Source organism: Rhinichthys klamathensis, unplaced genomic scaffold (genome assembly GCF_029890125.1).
Source record: "Rhinichthys klamathensis goyatoka isolate OS25496 unplaced genomic scaffold, OSU_Roscu_1.1 h1tg000101l_1, whole genome shotgun sequence".
In the NCBI taxonomy this organism is placed as follows: domain Eukaryota; kingdom Metazoa; phylum Chordata; class Actinopteri; order Cypriniformes; family Leuciscidae; genus Rhinichthys; species Rhinichthys klamathensis.
The window spans coordinates 1,485,300-1,500,752 of record NW_026606640.1 but is presented as its reverse complement, the minus strand read 5'-3'; positions in this window follow the sequence as shown (position 1 = coordinate 1,500,752).

Sequence of the window (15,453 nt, the reverse complement as noted above, 5' to 3'; positions counted from 1 at the left end):
TGGTGTGTGGAAACTCTCCAGTGTTATTTGGAGAATAGAAGATGAGGGACTTTTGGATGTAACTTTAAGGAGGTCGTAGTATGTGAGGAAGAGTGGCTAAGGAGAACGATAATATTGAATGAGATTGTTGCCTTTTTCATGATTATGTCCCCCCTTTCACTGAAATATAAAATTCGGTTGAGGTTGACGCCTTGAACAAAGGTGATGGTGGACTGTGATGAACCGTAAGCTGCTGTAATTGCGGAGAGGGATCATGTAGGTTGAATGTAAAAAGGGGCCTATACAAGCCACAGTGTATGCCTACATATTTTCCTACTGCAAAGAAAGATGTTTGTTTGAAAGAATGTTGTACTATACTCTGTGTTCCTGTTAGAAATAAAGCCTAATGTTTCTATGATGAATGAACTTCTGTTTTTTTTTTGTAAATATGGCATGTTTTACTTCCACTTCTTCAGAATAATACCATCACTTCAATATCGGAGTGAAATATAAGACGACTCAGAATATACGAATATTAACTTCCAGGCCTCTGGTTTAATGACTGTAAATGTTATGTTTTGGTTTGTATCTGCATGTTTTAACATTTTAGGCTCTATCAGTCCTGAATGTGAGGAATAAATAGCTGTTTGCCTCAAAAAGGAGAGAGAGAAAAAAAGGTGTCTGTCTACTAGTGAGCAGACTGCCAGTTAGCACAAATTTATTTAAATGAATGTAGAACACTCTTCCAGTGACAAATTGAGTGCTGTTAAGATCGCTGACAAACATTTGCTCCCATAGCTAGGGGAAGTTCAGCTGGAAATAAACCAATTGTTTACTCTTGATATACACAATCATTTACCAGATGTTGTATAACATGATGTTTTTTTGTGGGAGAATGTCAGTGCTGCCTGTATGCTGTTTAGCCAAATGTTTAGTTTTGGTATTGATGTTCAGTAATTTACATTCTTGTCCGGATATGATTTGCCTACTAATTTGACTAAAAACGGAATCCTGTTAGGTTTTTTAAGTCTCACCCTGCACATTAAAAATTATATACCTAGTTGAAATATATAAAGTAGGGTTAAAAAGTCTGAGACCACAATTTAAATCTGGGATTTAAAATCGAATTTAAACCTAGAAGTAAACTAGGAGAATATTTATTTTAGATTCTGTAGCACTATGGGCCCTATCTTGCACTCGGTGCAAATGACTTTGTACACTGACGCATGTATCATTCCTATTTTGCACCCGCGCAAAGCGGACTTTTCCCTCCACAGACGCACGTCGGTTAACTAAGAAATACACTTGCGCTCCCCGGGGCGGTTCAGCGCAAAGAGGAGGCGTGTTCCGGCGCAAACTTTCCCTCATGCTATTTTGCTGTTCTATAAAACAATTGCGCCACTGACCAGAAAAAAAAATAGTCTAAAGTCAGTGGCGCGTTGCGCGTTGTTCATTATGCTATTTTAAGGGCGCATGCTTGGCCATAATCAATGTAGCGTGTGCACAACGCGCATACACGTTGATTCTCTCATCTAAGCAGCAGTTTTCATTTTTGCAAATCATACATTATTACGATAGATAGATAGATAGATAGATAGATAGATAGATAGATAGATAGATAGATAGATAGATAGATAGATAGATAGATAGATAGATAGATAGATAGATAGATAGAAAGATAGATAGAAAGACAATTTATTATAAAAGCATGTAGCTTACACATTTACCCAAATTATCATACGCCTGTTTAACAGAAGTTAATTTGGGTGGGTTTCTCCATCCCCAATGTCACTTCTCTGACGAGAACGTTGCTCTCCTCGGCTGTGAACTGCTCCTGGCGTGCGCCTGGCAAATCCGCCGTTATAATAGGAATCCGCTTTAGAACAAGCGCACCTGCTCTTAAAGGGAATGTGAGATGACGCTCTGATTGGTTTATTTCACGTTACGCCCAAACCACACCTATGAATAATGAAGCTACATCAGACCAACCCCTTTTAGATTTGCGCCAGGCGCAAGAGGCATTTATCCCGCCGGGAAAATAGCTACAGCGCCGGGATCCGCCCACAAAGTTACTTGCGCTTTGCGCTTTGACACTTGCGTTTCAGATCGTTAAAATAGGGCCCTATGTCTCACTAATCAAATAAGTACATTTGTGACATTGATCATGTGACTCTTTGATAAAGACAGATGTTTGAGGTAAGAAGACTAAAGTCATGCTGGAGTACACAATGATCAGGTTTTATACAAACTTGTGGGGTTCATCCATGCAGCTCCTGCTGCTGTCATTAAACTTGCTGAAAAACTAGCTTAAACCCTGCTGAAAAATTCTGCATTGCTGGTCACCAGCATAAGGTATGTTTTGCATGCTAGGACCAGCATGGGATAATGGCTACTGGTTTGCTGGTCACCAGCATGGGGAGCGAGAGTGCTGGTGAACCAGTTACATCAGCTCAGTTTTGCTTGAAAACATGCTTGTCCACCTGCTAGAACAACACTACACCAGCTCTATCCTGGACCAACATGGAATTCATACTGGATTTTTCAGCAGGGAAGACAATGTTAATTTATTAATTCAACCTTTCACTGAAATTGCACTACAGATACTATATGGCCAATTTTTTATAATGCTAAATATGTTGCAATTGCATAATTGTCACATGCATCACCTCATCAAACCAATAAGCAAAATCTGTGGTGTCAGGATGTATTTTTATTCTTGAAATCAAAAAAGAAGTTGCAGAGCTTTATCGTCAGTTAGTAACTCAAAATTATGTGAAGTCATAACCCTAGAGGGCTTACTATTCTACAACATGTTTGAACCAAATTACAAACGAGCAGCAAAGCATTGTTTCACAATCATGGTATTGTGTTCAGTGTAGGTGATGCAGTAATTTAAATCGTGTGGTACAAGAAAAAGAACACTATGGGGAGGCAGTCTGTGGAAAAAGGCCCTTTCAGTAAAGTGCTGGCACTGTGCTCTATTACAGGCTTCTTCCATTAGAAGCATCACAGCAAACCAGACTTCAGCCATTAAACCAGAGCTGCTGAATCTCATGATCCAGAATCATTAAACTTCTGTCACAAGATGGAACAATAATAGTTACTTTATATTGTATTCAAATAAGTGGTATAGAATATTAGCATTGTTATAGGGTATTGCGGTGTAGAGGTTAAAGCTCAGGGCTAAAAGCCAGAAGGTTGCTGGTTGGATTAACATAAGGATTGACCTATGAGTTGTTGCCATGTGCCCTTAAACAATCACTTTACACTAGGCTGAGGGGAGATAATCCTCATAATAAATTTGCTGTAAGATTATCCTCGTAATAAGTCTGTTGTAAGTCGCTTTAAATAAAAGCAACTGCTAACTAAATTAACTTTACTATAGGGATCACAATTGTCTAAAGTCACAAATTGTTTCTTCAACACAATAGAGTCCTAATTCAACATAATTCACTGCAGCCTTCATATTGTTTGCAATAACTTTTCAATGAAAAGCATTAGTCGGATGATTGACAGTGCTTTAAGCTAATTATATGGGTTGATTACCGAAGTACAGACATGATTAATGACAAGCCCTCCACATTACATTAACTACTCCTGTCATTCTCATCCTATCGTTCTGACATGTTGCTACCCTGATATATTCTCGAGGGTATTTACCTGACAATTTTATAAAAGACTACAGATCAGTCTGTTGATTTAACAGTAAAACACCACCATTAGCACCTATTTATCTAAGCCTCTTTATTAACACACAAATTTGGTCTAAACTGTATGTAGAATAATGATTCAAATAATGAATGCTAAGGTATATTAGCATGTGGGTGGTTGACGTGAACTCAAATCCAAAGTGGAAAAAAATATATTTCTAAAATGTATGTCAAATCACATATAATTATATTGCTTAATATGTGAAAAACTCAAAACTGAATGTGTCCCGTTCTAATTCCTTATTTATTTAGCATTTTATTAACTTTTTTTGTGTGGTAGTCCCACATATTGTCCACCGGTGTGACAACATTTTTAATGTTAATATTTAATTCAGAGATTGTGTGAGAGATAAGACAAATATGCACAATCCTTATCAATTTGTCCTAACTATATTCCCACATCAAAAGTAACCAATAAAAATTCACAATCATGTTATTATACTACTATAAGATGTACACATAGGGACTTTACCCAAACGTCTGGATTATATTCATTATAATTAGTATAAAACCTAATGAAACTTCATTCCATCCTTATATGTGCATAGTGATGATATCATTATTATACTATTCAACACTTTTTACATTAATTTGTGCATTAAAATGCCTTTTCCACTTATAATTCAGTTTGTCACACCACAGGACATTCCGTCACACCATTGGACAACAAAAAGTACCGGTACACCCCCTTGTTTTGTACAAAGTCACATTAATTATTTCTTGTTCAAATTCATTTCAAAATTCATTAAAATAAAGTTACAAATTCAAGTTCAAATGTTTTTTGTACAATAAAGAAAGAAGAAGAAACTAACATTCCCATAAAAAAGACTTGGGAGCCATCGTAACATTTAGCAACATAACATGAACATGTAGGGCTAGCTAATTGGTCACACGTCAGAGGCGCCCGCGCCATTGGATGTGCAGTTGCCGCAGCACAGCCTATGAGTGAGCCAGATGCTCAATGTGCTAGCTGTAGCTGCAAATGCGTTTTACATATAGGCTTCAGTAAATCGAGGAAAGGGAGTTTCTGCCAAAGGGGGCGTGACCTGAGTCTATAATAATAATAATAATAGTTATAATAGTCCCCCAAATTCGCCATTATAGCAGGTTTAAAGACTGAAGCGTCAACTCCTCAGGTTACTATAGTGCGGCCAGCATCTTTGGGATGTGGTGGAACGGGAGCTTCGTGCCATGGATGTGCATCCCACAAATCTCCATCAACTGTAAGATGCTATCCTATCAATATGGGCCAACATTTCTAAAGAATGCTTTCAGCACCTTGTTGAGTCAATGCCACTTAGAATTAAGGCAGTTCTGAAGGCGAAAGGGGGTCAAACACAGTATTAGTATGGTGTTCCTAATAATCCTTTTAGGTGAGTGTGTATATATGAGATTGTGCACAGTAATATTTGTAGACAAGACCAGACACCGTCAGGCCTTAATCATACCGAAAATACCTTTGCCTGCAGGGAAGGTACTTCCATATTGTAGAACTTCATAAATGTGGAAGGCGAGGACCAGCCGGCCGCATCACAAATATCTTGAATGGGAAAGCCAGATGACCAAGCCCATGACGAGGCCATGCCTCTGGTCGAACGGGCCTTGATACCTATGGGGCAAACCTGGCCCACTGAGGTAAAAACCATAGAAATGGCATCCACTATCCATCTAGACAGTCTTAGCTTAGTGACTGGATCACCTTTAGATCGGCCACCAAAGCAGACAAAGAGCTGTTCTGACTGTCTAAACGATGCAGAACGCTCCAGATAGATTCTCAGCGCTCTGACAGGCAGAGAAGGTTAACCTCCCCATCCTCGGCAGAAGGGGGAAGAGCCAATAATGTAATAACCTGTGCTCTGAACGGCGTTGAGAGCACTTTAGGTATATAACCATGCCTGGGTTTGAGGATGACTCTGGAGTCATCCATTCCAAACTCCAAATATGAAGGGCTCACAGAGAGAGCCTGCAGATCACCCACTCGCTTGATAGATGCCAGTGCCAACAGGAGAGGAGTCTTTAGCGAGAGAGGTTTGAGATCAACCAACTGGAGCGGTTCAAAAGGTGGACCCTTCAGGGCCTCAAGGACCGTGGAGAGGTCCCAAGGAGGCACAGGAGGTCTCGGGGGTTTATCCTCCTAGCCCCTTTTAGAAACCGTACCACCAGGTCGTTTCTCCCTAGTGAATAGTCATCCACTGGAGCATGATGCGCTGCGATGGCTGCTACATACACTTTGAGCGTGGACAGGGAGTGGCCCGCGTCCAACAGCTCCTGCAGGAAGGAGAGTACCACAGATACCTCACATGACTCTGGGTCAAAACGATTTTGAGCACCAGCTGGAAAAAGCCGACCACTTTAAAGCATAAAGGCGCCAAGTAGACGGGGCCCTTGCTTCCGAGATAGTGCTTAAGACCTTCTCAGGAAGGTCCATGGATACCCGTTTAGGGGCCATACATGGAGTACAAATGCAAACATTTTAGAATTGATTGGTATTTAAAGTTAATTTAAACTGTTGTAAAGTAGAGGGACACCACTTGCCACCACAAATGAAGAATGACCCACCCCTTGTTAGAGCCTACATCCACTGGTGTGACAGCCATTTCCACCAGTGTGACGCTGGTTTCATGTCACACTATAGGACAGTGCTGTCACACCAGTGGACGTTTTCAAGATCAAGGCCAGTTTGCGGCCTAGCTATATGAGAGACAGTCTTCAATCCTGACTAACAGTGTTAAGGTTTATATTATTTTCAATAGTCAATCAATATAAATTGATGCAAATTTTCAGATCAATCCTTAAATTACGTCACACCAAAGGACTGCATAATGGATCCCATTTCCAGCAGTGCACAGAAATAGCAATATTATCAAAATATTTGAGACAGAACTCACATTGTGTGCAGTCCATGTGCTCCAGTGAGGTCTACTGTACTTCCTGGATAAAGAAGGGCCCCACTCAGTAATAGGGTGCCGAAATTAATGCCCGTTTTATATCCACAGAATGGCGTCACACCAGGTGGACACCAGTTTTGCGGACAAAATGTAATGTGTCATAATTATTCTGAATGGGGACCTTAAGACTTATAACCTTTAGTTTCATTAAGTTAACACTACTATAATATCTATACAAGTATTTTATTGTATTTAGACTTATTTTTCATTTAATTAAAAGTAGTTTTAAGATAAGGAACGCTACCCCGGACAGTCACGCCAGTGGACAAATGTCATGTTTAAAACAAAATATTTACATATTTGAATTATGATGCTCATTAATTACAGATGTATTAGTTCTGGAAGATTAAACTGTATATAAAAACAGGTATTTTAAAGAAATATTATAAATTTTTATTTATATTTGTCACTATGAACACAAAAATGGAGCGTCACGTCAACCACCCATGTGCTAATAATAGGTGCCTGGAGTTCAACCAACTAAATGTCAACCTCTCTCACAGTCTCTTATCTAAAACAGGTCTTAAAACTTCATGCAGAGAGTTTTCGGAAGTAGGCTATGCCTGTTAAACCGACAGCATTGTGGATCTCTGATTAAACACGACACACTGGCAAACAAATGGCTGATTAAAATTCCAGCTTTCATTATACTGCTTGTCTACCACAAATAATTTCAAGTAAACAAGTCTATTTCTTCACTGAGAGATTGCATAAAAATGATAATAAATCAAGGTCAATAGTGTCACCGGCCGGGGTGGGGACAGAGCCCAGTAGCCCACCACCCGTACCAACTACCACTCTGAGGAGCTACACCAAGGGAACACCACGAGGCCGGACACAAGATAAGATAAATGAGTTGTCTTTATTAGATATTAAAACATACTTAAAATAGTATCAGCATGGAGAACTGAACTCTTTCTATTCTTCCGAGCGACCAGGGAACTCAGGATGCTCAACACCCAAGGATCTTCAGATGAGTAACCCAGAGCAGCGGGAGGAGCTGGCTTGCTATGTTTCTTCAAGACAGTGGTGGAGCTCAGGATGCTCGGACTACAAGGATCTTCAGGTGAGTGGCTCAGAGCAACGTGAGTGACTGGCTTTCTCTATTTCCTCAGGACAGCGGTGGAGCCCAGAATACTCGGACTAAGAGGATCTTCAGGTGAGTAACCCCGAACAACAGGAGGAGCTGGCTTGCTCTGCTTCTTAAGGACAGCGGTAGAGTTCAGGATGCTCGAACTGCGAGGGTCTTCAGGTACAGAACTCAGAGCAGCGTGAGTGACTGGCTTTCTCTATTTCCTCAGGACAGCGGTTTGAGCTCAGAATACTCGGACTAATAGGATCTTCAGGTGAGTAACCCAGAACAACAGTAGGAGCTGGCTTGCTCTGCTTCTTCAGGACAGTGGTGGAGTTCAGAATGATCAGACTACAAGGGTCTCCAGGTAAATAACTCAGAGAAACATGGGTGACTGGCTTTCTCTGTTTCTCCAGGGCAGCAGTGAAGTTCAAGATACCTGAGGTGCGGAGTCTTCGGAACTACCAGGAAGCTCAGGAGGTGGCGGTCTTCAAGGTCGGTGAACTCAAGGCGGCGTGAGTGACGGGTTTTCTCTGTTTCTCCAATACAGCAATAGAGCTCGAAATACCTGAGGTGCAGGGTCTTTGAAACTACCAGGAAGCTCAGGAGGTGGTGGTCTTCAAGGTCAGTGAACTCAAGGCGGCGTGAGTGACAGGTTTTCTCGGTTTCTTAACTACAGCAATAGAGCTCGAAATACCTGAGGTGCAGGGTCTTTGGAACTACCAGGAAGCTCAGGAGGTGGCGGTCTTCGAGGTCGGTGAACTCAAGGTGGCGTGAGTGACTGGCTTTCTCTGTTTCTTCAGGATGGAAGTAAATGGGCACCTGCACACATCTATACACACAGTCAAATTGTAGAACCTCCCCACCCCCCACGGGGCTGGATGATCCCAGGGAAGATTTGGAGCGACGGAATATTTCAATCTTCCTCACACTTGTGCATACATCAATCCCTCCACAATCCCACACGTGAACACTTCAATTCGTAAGCACTGCAACTCTACAAATACCTCACCGTGGATTTAAGCCTTCACTCCATTTGGCCTGGATCATTCCACCAGCAGCTCGTATTCAGACAGGAGGGGGGTGTGACATTATTATGACTGTATGGAGCTTTATACGAGAAAATGAACGTGCCTTCCAATCACCAACTTCAACCACATGAAAGAGAGAAACAGCAAACAGGTACGAGCCCTCCATTATACCACAATGCCTCCATGAACACAGACGCGGTGCTTCTAAAACAATTAGGAATCATGTACTTAACTTCTTTCCAGATGATGGTCTTCACACTCACAATAACAATCTTCTTCCCAGCCAGCTCTGGTATTCTCACTCACTCGCTCTCTTCTGCCTTGTACTTCGCGTCCTACTTCTTCCTCGAACTTCTCGTTTAGATTCTCCAATCTCTGCTTTTATATCCCCTCTGAACATGTGCGTCCTCGTCGCCACCATAATCAACTCCGATTTAATCCAGCTGCTGCTAATTTCCCTGTTTACCTTTCTGGTCGGCCATGACAGCGAACCGGAACCGGCCTGGTGTTACCCCGGAAGTGCTCCCCAAGTGAATCACACGCTGATTTTTGGTTCCGCCTTTGTCACCCGGTGACATCCTCCCCCACCATTCCGTTCTAGTCCCTAGAACGGGGCTCCGATACCCACTCTCCATATCTCTCGGGGGGTAACCCTCGGGTTTCTCTTTGCGAGCGCCTAGGCGGGGAGACCGGCTCTGCTCCCCTGACCTCGATGTCTGGGCCCCTCGGTAATACTGCCCAGCCTACCAAAGGTGGCCCACGAGCCATTGGAACTGTGGGGGCTTCGGCCAAAAGCCTCGGGTAGTTTGGACAAGGGCGAAGTAAGTTCCGGTGTAGCACCCTTTCAGGTCCCGATCTTCCTTCGGGTCGAATGGTATAGACTGGCTGGTTCGGACCCTGTTGTCTCTCCACCACATATGGCGTAGCTCCCCACCTGTCACTGAGCTTACCCTTCCCCTGACGCCGATTGTCTCGCACCAACACCCAGGTAGCAAAGGGGCCTCCCGTGCCGTTCGATCGTATATCCGTTTATTCTTGGTACCTGCCCTGCTAATATAGTCGGCGACCCGCTGATAGGCCGTATGGAGCTGTCGATGGTGTCGATGCGCCCATTCGGTAAGGGTCAAAGGTTCTCCAGCCGCCATCGTCCCCAGGAGCAGATCAGTGGGCAGACGTATGTGCCTCCCAAACATCAAATAAGTTGGGGCATACCCCGTGGTGCTGTGGACGCTGTTATTGTAGGCCTGCACCAAAGCCGGGAGGCTATCTGTCCACCGACTCTGATGGTCTGTATCTAAGGTCCCCAGCAGACCCAACAAGGTTTGGTTGAACCGTTCGCATCCTCCGTTCCCTTTTGGGTGGTATGAGTCTTCTTACACCCATAGATTCGACACAGCTCCTGAATCACTCGAGACTCGAAGTTCGGCCCTTGGTCGGAGTGAAGGGTCTCGGGACACCCGAATGGCTGGAACACTGCTCTCCAGAGGGCATTCGCCGTGGTGACTGCTGTCTGGTCCAGGGTCGGAATTGCCCACGCATACTTATAATAATAATAATAACCTTTATTTTCTATGGCGCCTTTAAATGTACATCTCAAAGCGCTGTACAAAAACAATTAAAATAGCAAAGATACAACATACAATACTTAGTAAATAGGTCTGTCACTACTAAGATGTTCTGGTACAAGTCGGTCGGCCGGCTCAACGTCAGGAAATCCATGGCGATCATGTGTAAGGGGGCCCTAGGCCATACTGGAACCAGTGGGGCTTTAGCTTCTCTTCTAGCTTTAAACAACATACAACGGGCACATCCCTGGACGTACAGGCCCACAGCCGCCTCCATCCCCGACCAATAGAAGTAATAGAGTGGACACAGTCCTCTCTTTCCCTTGATGTCCCAGCTGGGCGTGATACACCCGTAGCAAGTGCTGTACTTGGCCTTCTGGCACAACCACCTGGCGCACAGTCTCGTTAGTCGTAGAATCCTGGACGGTACGGCAAACTACTCCGTCTCTCAAGCAAAGCCGTTCCCATTGTCCCAGGAGGTTGCCCACAGTCCGTTTCTGGCCATGCCGTTCTGCCGCCCCAGGGGGTCCCCCCTGTTCCAAGTAAGTTTGTATGGCCACCAGCCCCTCGTCCTCTCCCTGTAGCCTCCTCCACCGTCGCGGATCCCATCTCCTGCTGCACCCCGGGGGCCTCCACTATTCCTACCATCAGCTCCTCGTCTACAGGTAACACAGGTGGACGACCGTCGATACTGCCCACAGGTAATCGAGACAAGACATCCGCATTGGTGTGTTCCCGTCCTGGCCGATACTGGAGCTGATAGTCGAAATTGGCAAGTTGCGCCACCCACCGATGCTCGACCGCCCCCAGTTTAGCCGTTTGCAAGTGGACCAACGGGCTATTATCGGTAACCACAAGCACTTTGGCCCCCCACAGGTAGTCCTTAAATTTTTCGCACAGGGCCCACTTCATAGCCAACAGCTCGATCTTAAATGAGCTATAGTTGGCGTCGTTTCGTTCAGCTGGGTGAAGGCTTCGGCTCGCATAGGCGATGACCCGCTCTACTCCTTGCTCCCAGCCCGGTGTTGCTGGCATTGGTGTACAGGATGAAGGGCTGCGTAAAGTCCGCATGAGCCAGAATTGGGGCCTGTAGCAACTCCTGTTTCAGTCTCTGGAAGGCTACCTCACAACCCGGGTCCCAGACAACCGAGGGGGACCCACGGCCCCGTGAGCAACCTGAGCTGGCCAGCAGTTGATTTAGCGGTTTAGCAATCATGGAGAAATCCTTAATGAATCACCTATAGTACCCGACAAATCCCAAGAAAGACCTCACTTGCCGTACGGTCCTCGGGGGATCCCAGCCTTGGACCGCCGACACCTTGTCTGGGTCTACCGCGACTCCTGCAGCCCCAACACAATGGCCCAGGAATTTAACCTCTTTCCGGAGGAGTTGGCATTTCCCAGGTTGGAGCTTCAGCCCATACCTCTCCATTGCCTGGAACACTTGCTCGAGATGCAATAGGTGTGAAGCGAAGTCCGGCGAGTAGACGATGACATCATCCAAGTACACCAAGGTGGTGTCCACCAACTGCCCGCCCAAACACCGCTGCATGAGCCGTTGGAAAGTGGCTGGAGCATTGCAAAGACCAAAAGGCATCCGATCCCATTCAAACAGGCCAAAGGGTGTAGTAAAAGCGGTCTTCTCCCGGTCCCTCTCCTCCACCTGTACCTGCCAGTATCCGCTGGCGAGATCGAGTGTAGAATACCAAGCGGCATGTGTCAGGCTGGTGAGGGAGTTTCGATCCTAGGCAAAGGAAAAGCGTTCTTCTTGGTGACCTGATTCAGCCACCGATAGTCCACACAGAACCACCAGGCGCCGGTCTTCTTGCTTACCAGGACGATCGGGGCCGCCCACGGGCTACTACTCTCCCGGATGATCCCTTGTTCTAACATTCCTCTCAGCAAGGTGCGTATTTCGGAATACAAGGTCGGAGGGACCGGACGGTACTGCTCCCGACTGGGTGCTGCATCCCCCGTGGGGATGGAATGTTTCACCACATTTGTACAGCCATGGTCTACCTCATGAGAGGAGAAGACATGTTGCCACTTAGCCAACAGACTCTGCAGCTGACGGGCTTGGCTTCCCTCCAGGCCCTCTCCTCACAATGACTCTTCCTGCAGGTGGACCGGTAAGTCTCCGCCAGAGCGGTCACCCCTGGATTTTTCACGCATCAGGGCCACTTCCACCACCGTTGAGCTCACCTGGCAGAAGCTGACCTCTCGGCCTTCTCTCACTTGATGGGGACCCACCGGGGTCACACGGGCTAAACGTTGATGACGATAGAGGTGGACGCGATAGGGATTCCCGTTCCGCACTCGCACCGCCACTCGGCCACGACGGGCCACGGCCAATCCTCGGGCCACTTTCACATTCTGGCAATCCCAGTGGGGCTCTATAAGAACCCAATCTTCTGAGCCATAAGTCCGAGCAGACAACCGAGCCCAAAGAACGGCCTCACTCCGGGCCGGAACGGAAAGGGCATAACGACAGGCCACCCGGCCAGTATCTTCCCGATCTTCTTGGGAGCTGGCTGTCTGTATCCGTCGGCAGTCTGCCACAATGCGTTTCCACTCCCTTTTCTCAGCCAGTGGGGCAGTTCGAACGGGCCCTATCCGGAACAACTCCTTTCAACAATCCATAATCACATTCATTCCTAGCAAGGCTCGATGTGCCCCCAAGCAAGAGTCCCGAACAATGACGACTCCCTTCTGCAGTATGGTGGTCCCGTGGATCTCAAAGTCTGTGACTCAGTATCCGATATATGGGATATCTAGCCCATTGGCCCCTCGCAGGATAAGCCACGGGGCTTCTGCCTCAGGTAAGTAATGAACGTCAAACAGTTCCTTAGCCAAACTCTCTGAGAACAGGGTAACCTGGGACCCAGTCTCCACTAGGCACCAAACCATGGTGCCGTTCACTCGGATCTCCACAAGCGGACACTGCCCGACCAAACCGTCTCTTGGGGCCGTAGCTAGGGGAGGGTCAATAAAGGGGGTCCCAACCACTTGACCCACAGTGGCCGGTCGTTCTAAAAATTCCCTTGTGAATTTCGCCGTGCACTGCACTGACGGCTGTAGTGGCCAGGTTCTCCACAACCGTTGCAGATCGGGCGCCCCTGTTCGTCCCACTGGTACTTAGGGCCACCGGCCCGACCTGGGCGCCTTCCTGGGTCCTGTCCTCCGTCTGACCACGAACGTTCTCGAGCCAGAGTTGAGGAATCAGGCCGTCCACGGCGAAGCTCCTCTAGTTGAGTCTTGGACACTTCGGCCATTTGTTCACGGACATCCTTCTTGAGCTCAGCCCGTAGATCTTGTTTCCAGTCAGACGGCCCAGGGGGCACCGGAACACTAGCCTCCCTGGCAGCCATACATACGGGCGAATCCATCGTCTCTGCGTAATCTTGTTCCAACGCCAGAGCTTCCCGGCGGAGGTCTTCGAAGGTTAAGGTCGCATCCCTGCAAAGCTGTAAGCGCAGGCTCTGCCGGAAAGGCCCTTCTCGTAGGCCCAGGAGGAATTGGTATCGCAATAAAGTCTCTTCTGCCCCCAGCCCATGATCTCTTCGCCCCTTCAGCCGGGTATGCTGCTCCCGTAAGCGTAGGGCGAAGGCCCGCAGAGTTTCCCAGGGCCCTTGTTTGTAGTTAAAGAATTGAGCTCGGAGCACGGCCACAGGGGTGGCATCACCGTACTGTCCTGCCAAGAACTCGAAGATGGCTTGTGCATTGGCTCGAGTGGCCGCAGACGCGGCTTGGACCTCTCTCTTCGCTTCCCCTTCCAGGGAGATCAAGACGAACTGGACCTTCTGGGAGTCGCTCAACCCTTGCAATCCCGAGAGATACTCCACTTGGGCTCTCCATTCTGTCAGATTCAACTACGATCCGGGTCCACCATACTTCTGGGCCCACGGGGCTCCCATAAACACAGGGTTAACTGGAGGCCGGCCTACAGGCAGTTCTTCATCCGCCATCATGTGTCCCTGGCTGCTCAACTCAGAGTGGAGCCCTGCCGACTACGCCAAGTTATGTCACCGGCCGGGGTGGGGACAGAGCCCAGTAGCCCACCACCCGTAGCAACTACCATTACAGGAGCTACACCAAGGGAACACCACAAGGTCGGACACAAGATAAGATAAATGAGTTGTCTTTATTAGATATTAAAACATACTTAAAATAGTATCAGCATGGAGAACTGAACTCTTTCTATTCTTCCGAGCGACCAGGGAACTCAGGATGCTCAACACCCAAGGATCTTCAGACGAGTAACCCAGAGCAGCGGGAGGAGCTGACTTGCTCTGTTTCTTCAAGACAGTGGTGGAGCTCAGGATGCTCGGACTACGAGGATCTTCAGGTGAGTGGCTCAGAGCAACGTGAGTGACTGGCTTTCTCTATTTCCTCAGGACAGCGGTGGAGCCCAGAATACTCGGACTGAGAGGATCTTCAGGTGAGTAACCCCGAACAACAGGAGGAGCTGGCTTGCTCTGCTTCTTCAGGACAGCAGTGGAGTTCAGAATGATCAGACTACAAGGGTCTCCAGCTAAATAACTCATAGCAACGGGAGTGACTGGCTTTCTCTATTTCCTCAGGACAGCGGTGGAGCTCAGAATACTCGGGCTAAGAGGATTTTCAGGTGCGTGACCCAGAACAACAGGAGGAGCTGGCTTGCTCCGCTTCTTCAGGACAGCGGTGGAATTCAGAATGATCAGACTACAAGGGTCTCCAGGTAAATAACTCAGAGCAACGTGAGTGACTGTTTTTCTCTATTTCCTCAGGACAGCGGTGGAGCTCAGAACATTCGGACTAAGAGGATCTTCAGGTGAGTAACCCGGAACAGCAGGAGGAGCTGGCTTGCTCTGCTTCTTCAGGACAGCGGTGAAGTTCAGAAGGATCAGACTGCGAGGGTCTTCAGGTACAGAACTCAGAGCAGCGTGAGTGACTGGCTTTCTCTATTTCCTCAGGACAGCGGTGGAGCTCAGAATACTCGTACTAAGAGGATCTTCAGGTGAGTAACCCCGAACAACATCTATACACACAGTCAAATTGTAGAACCTCCCCACCCCCCACGGGGCTGGATGATCCCAGGGAAGATTTGGAGCGACGGAATATTTCAATCTTCCTCACACTTGTGCATACATCAATCCCTCCACAATCCCA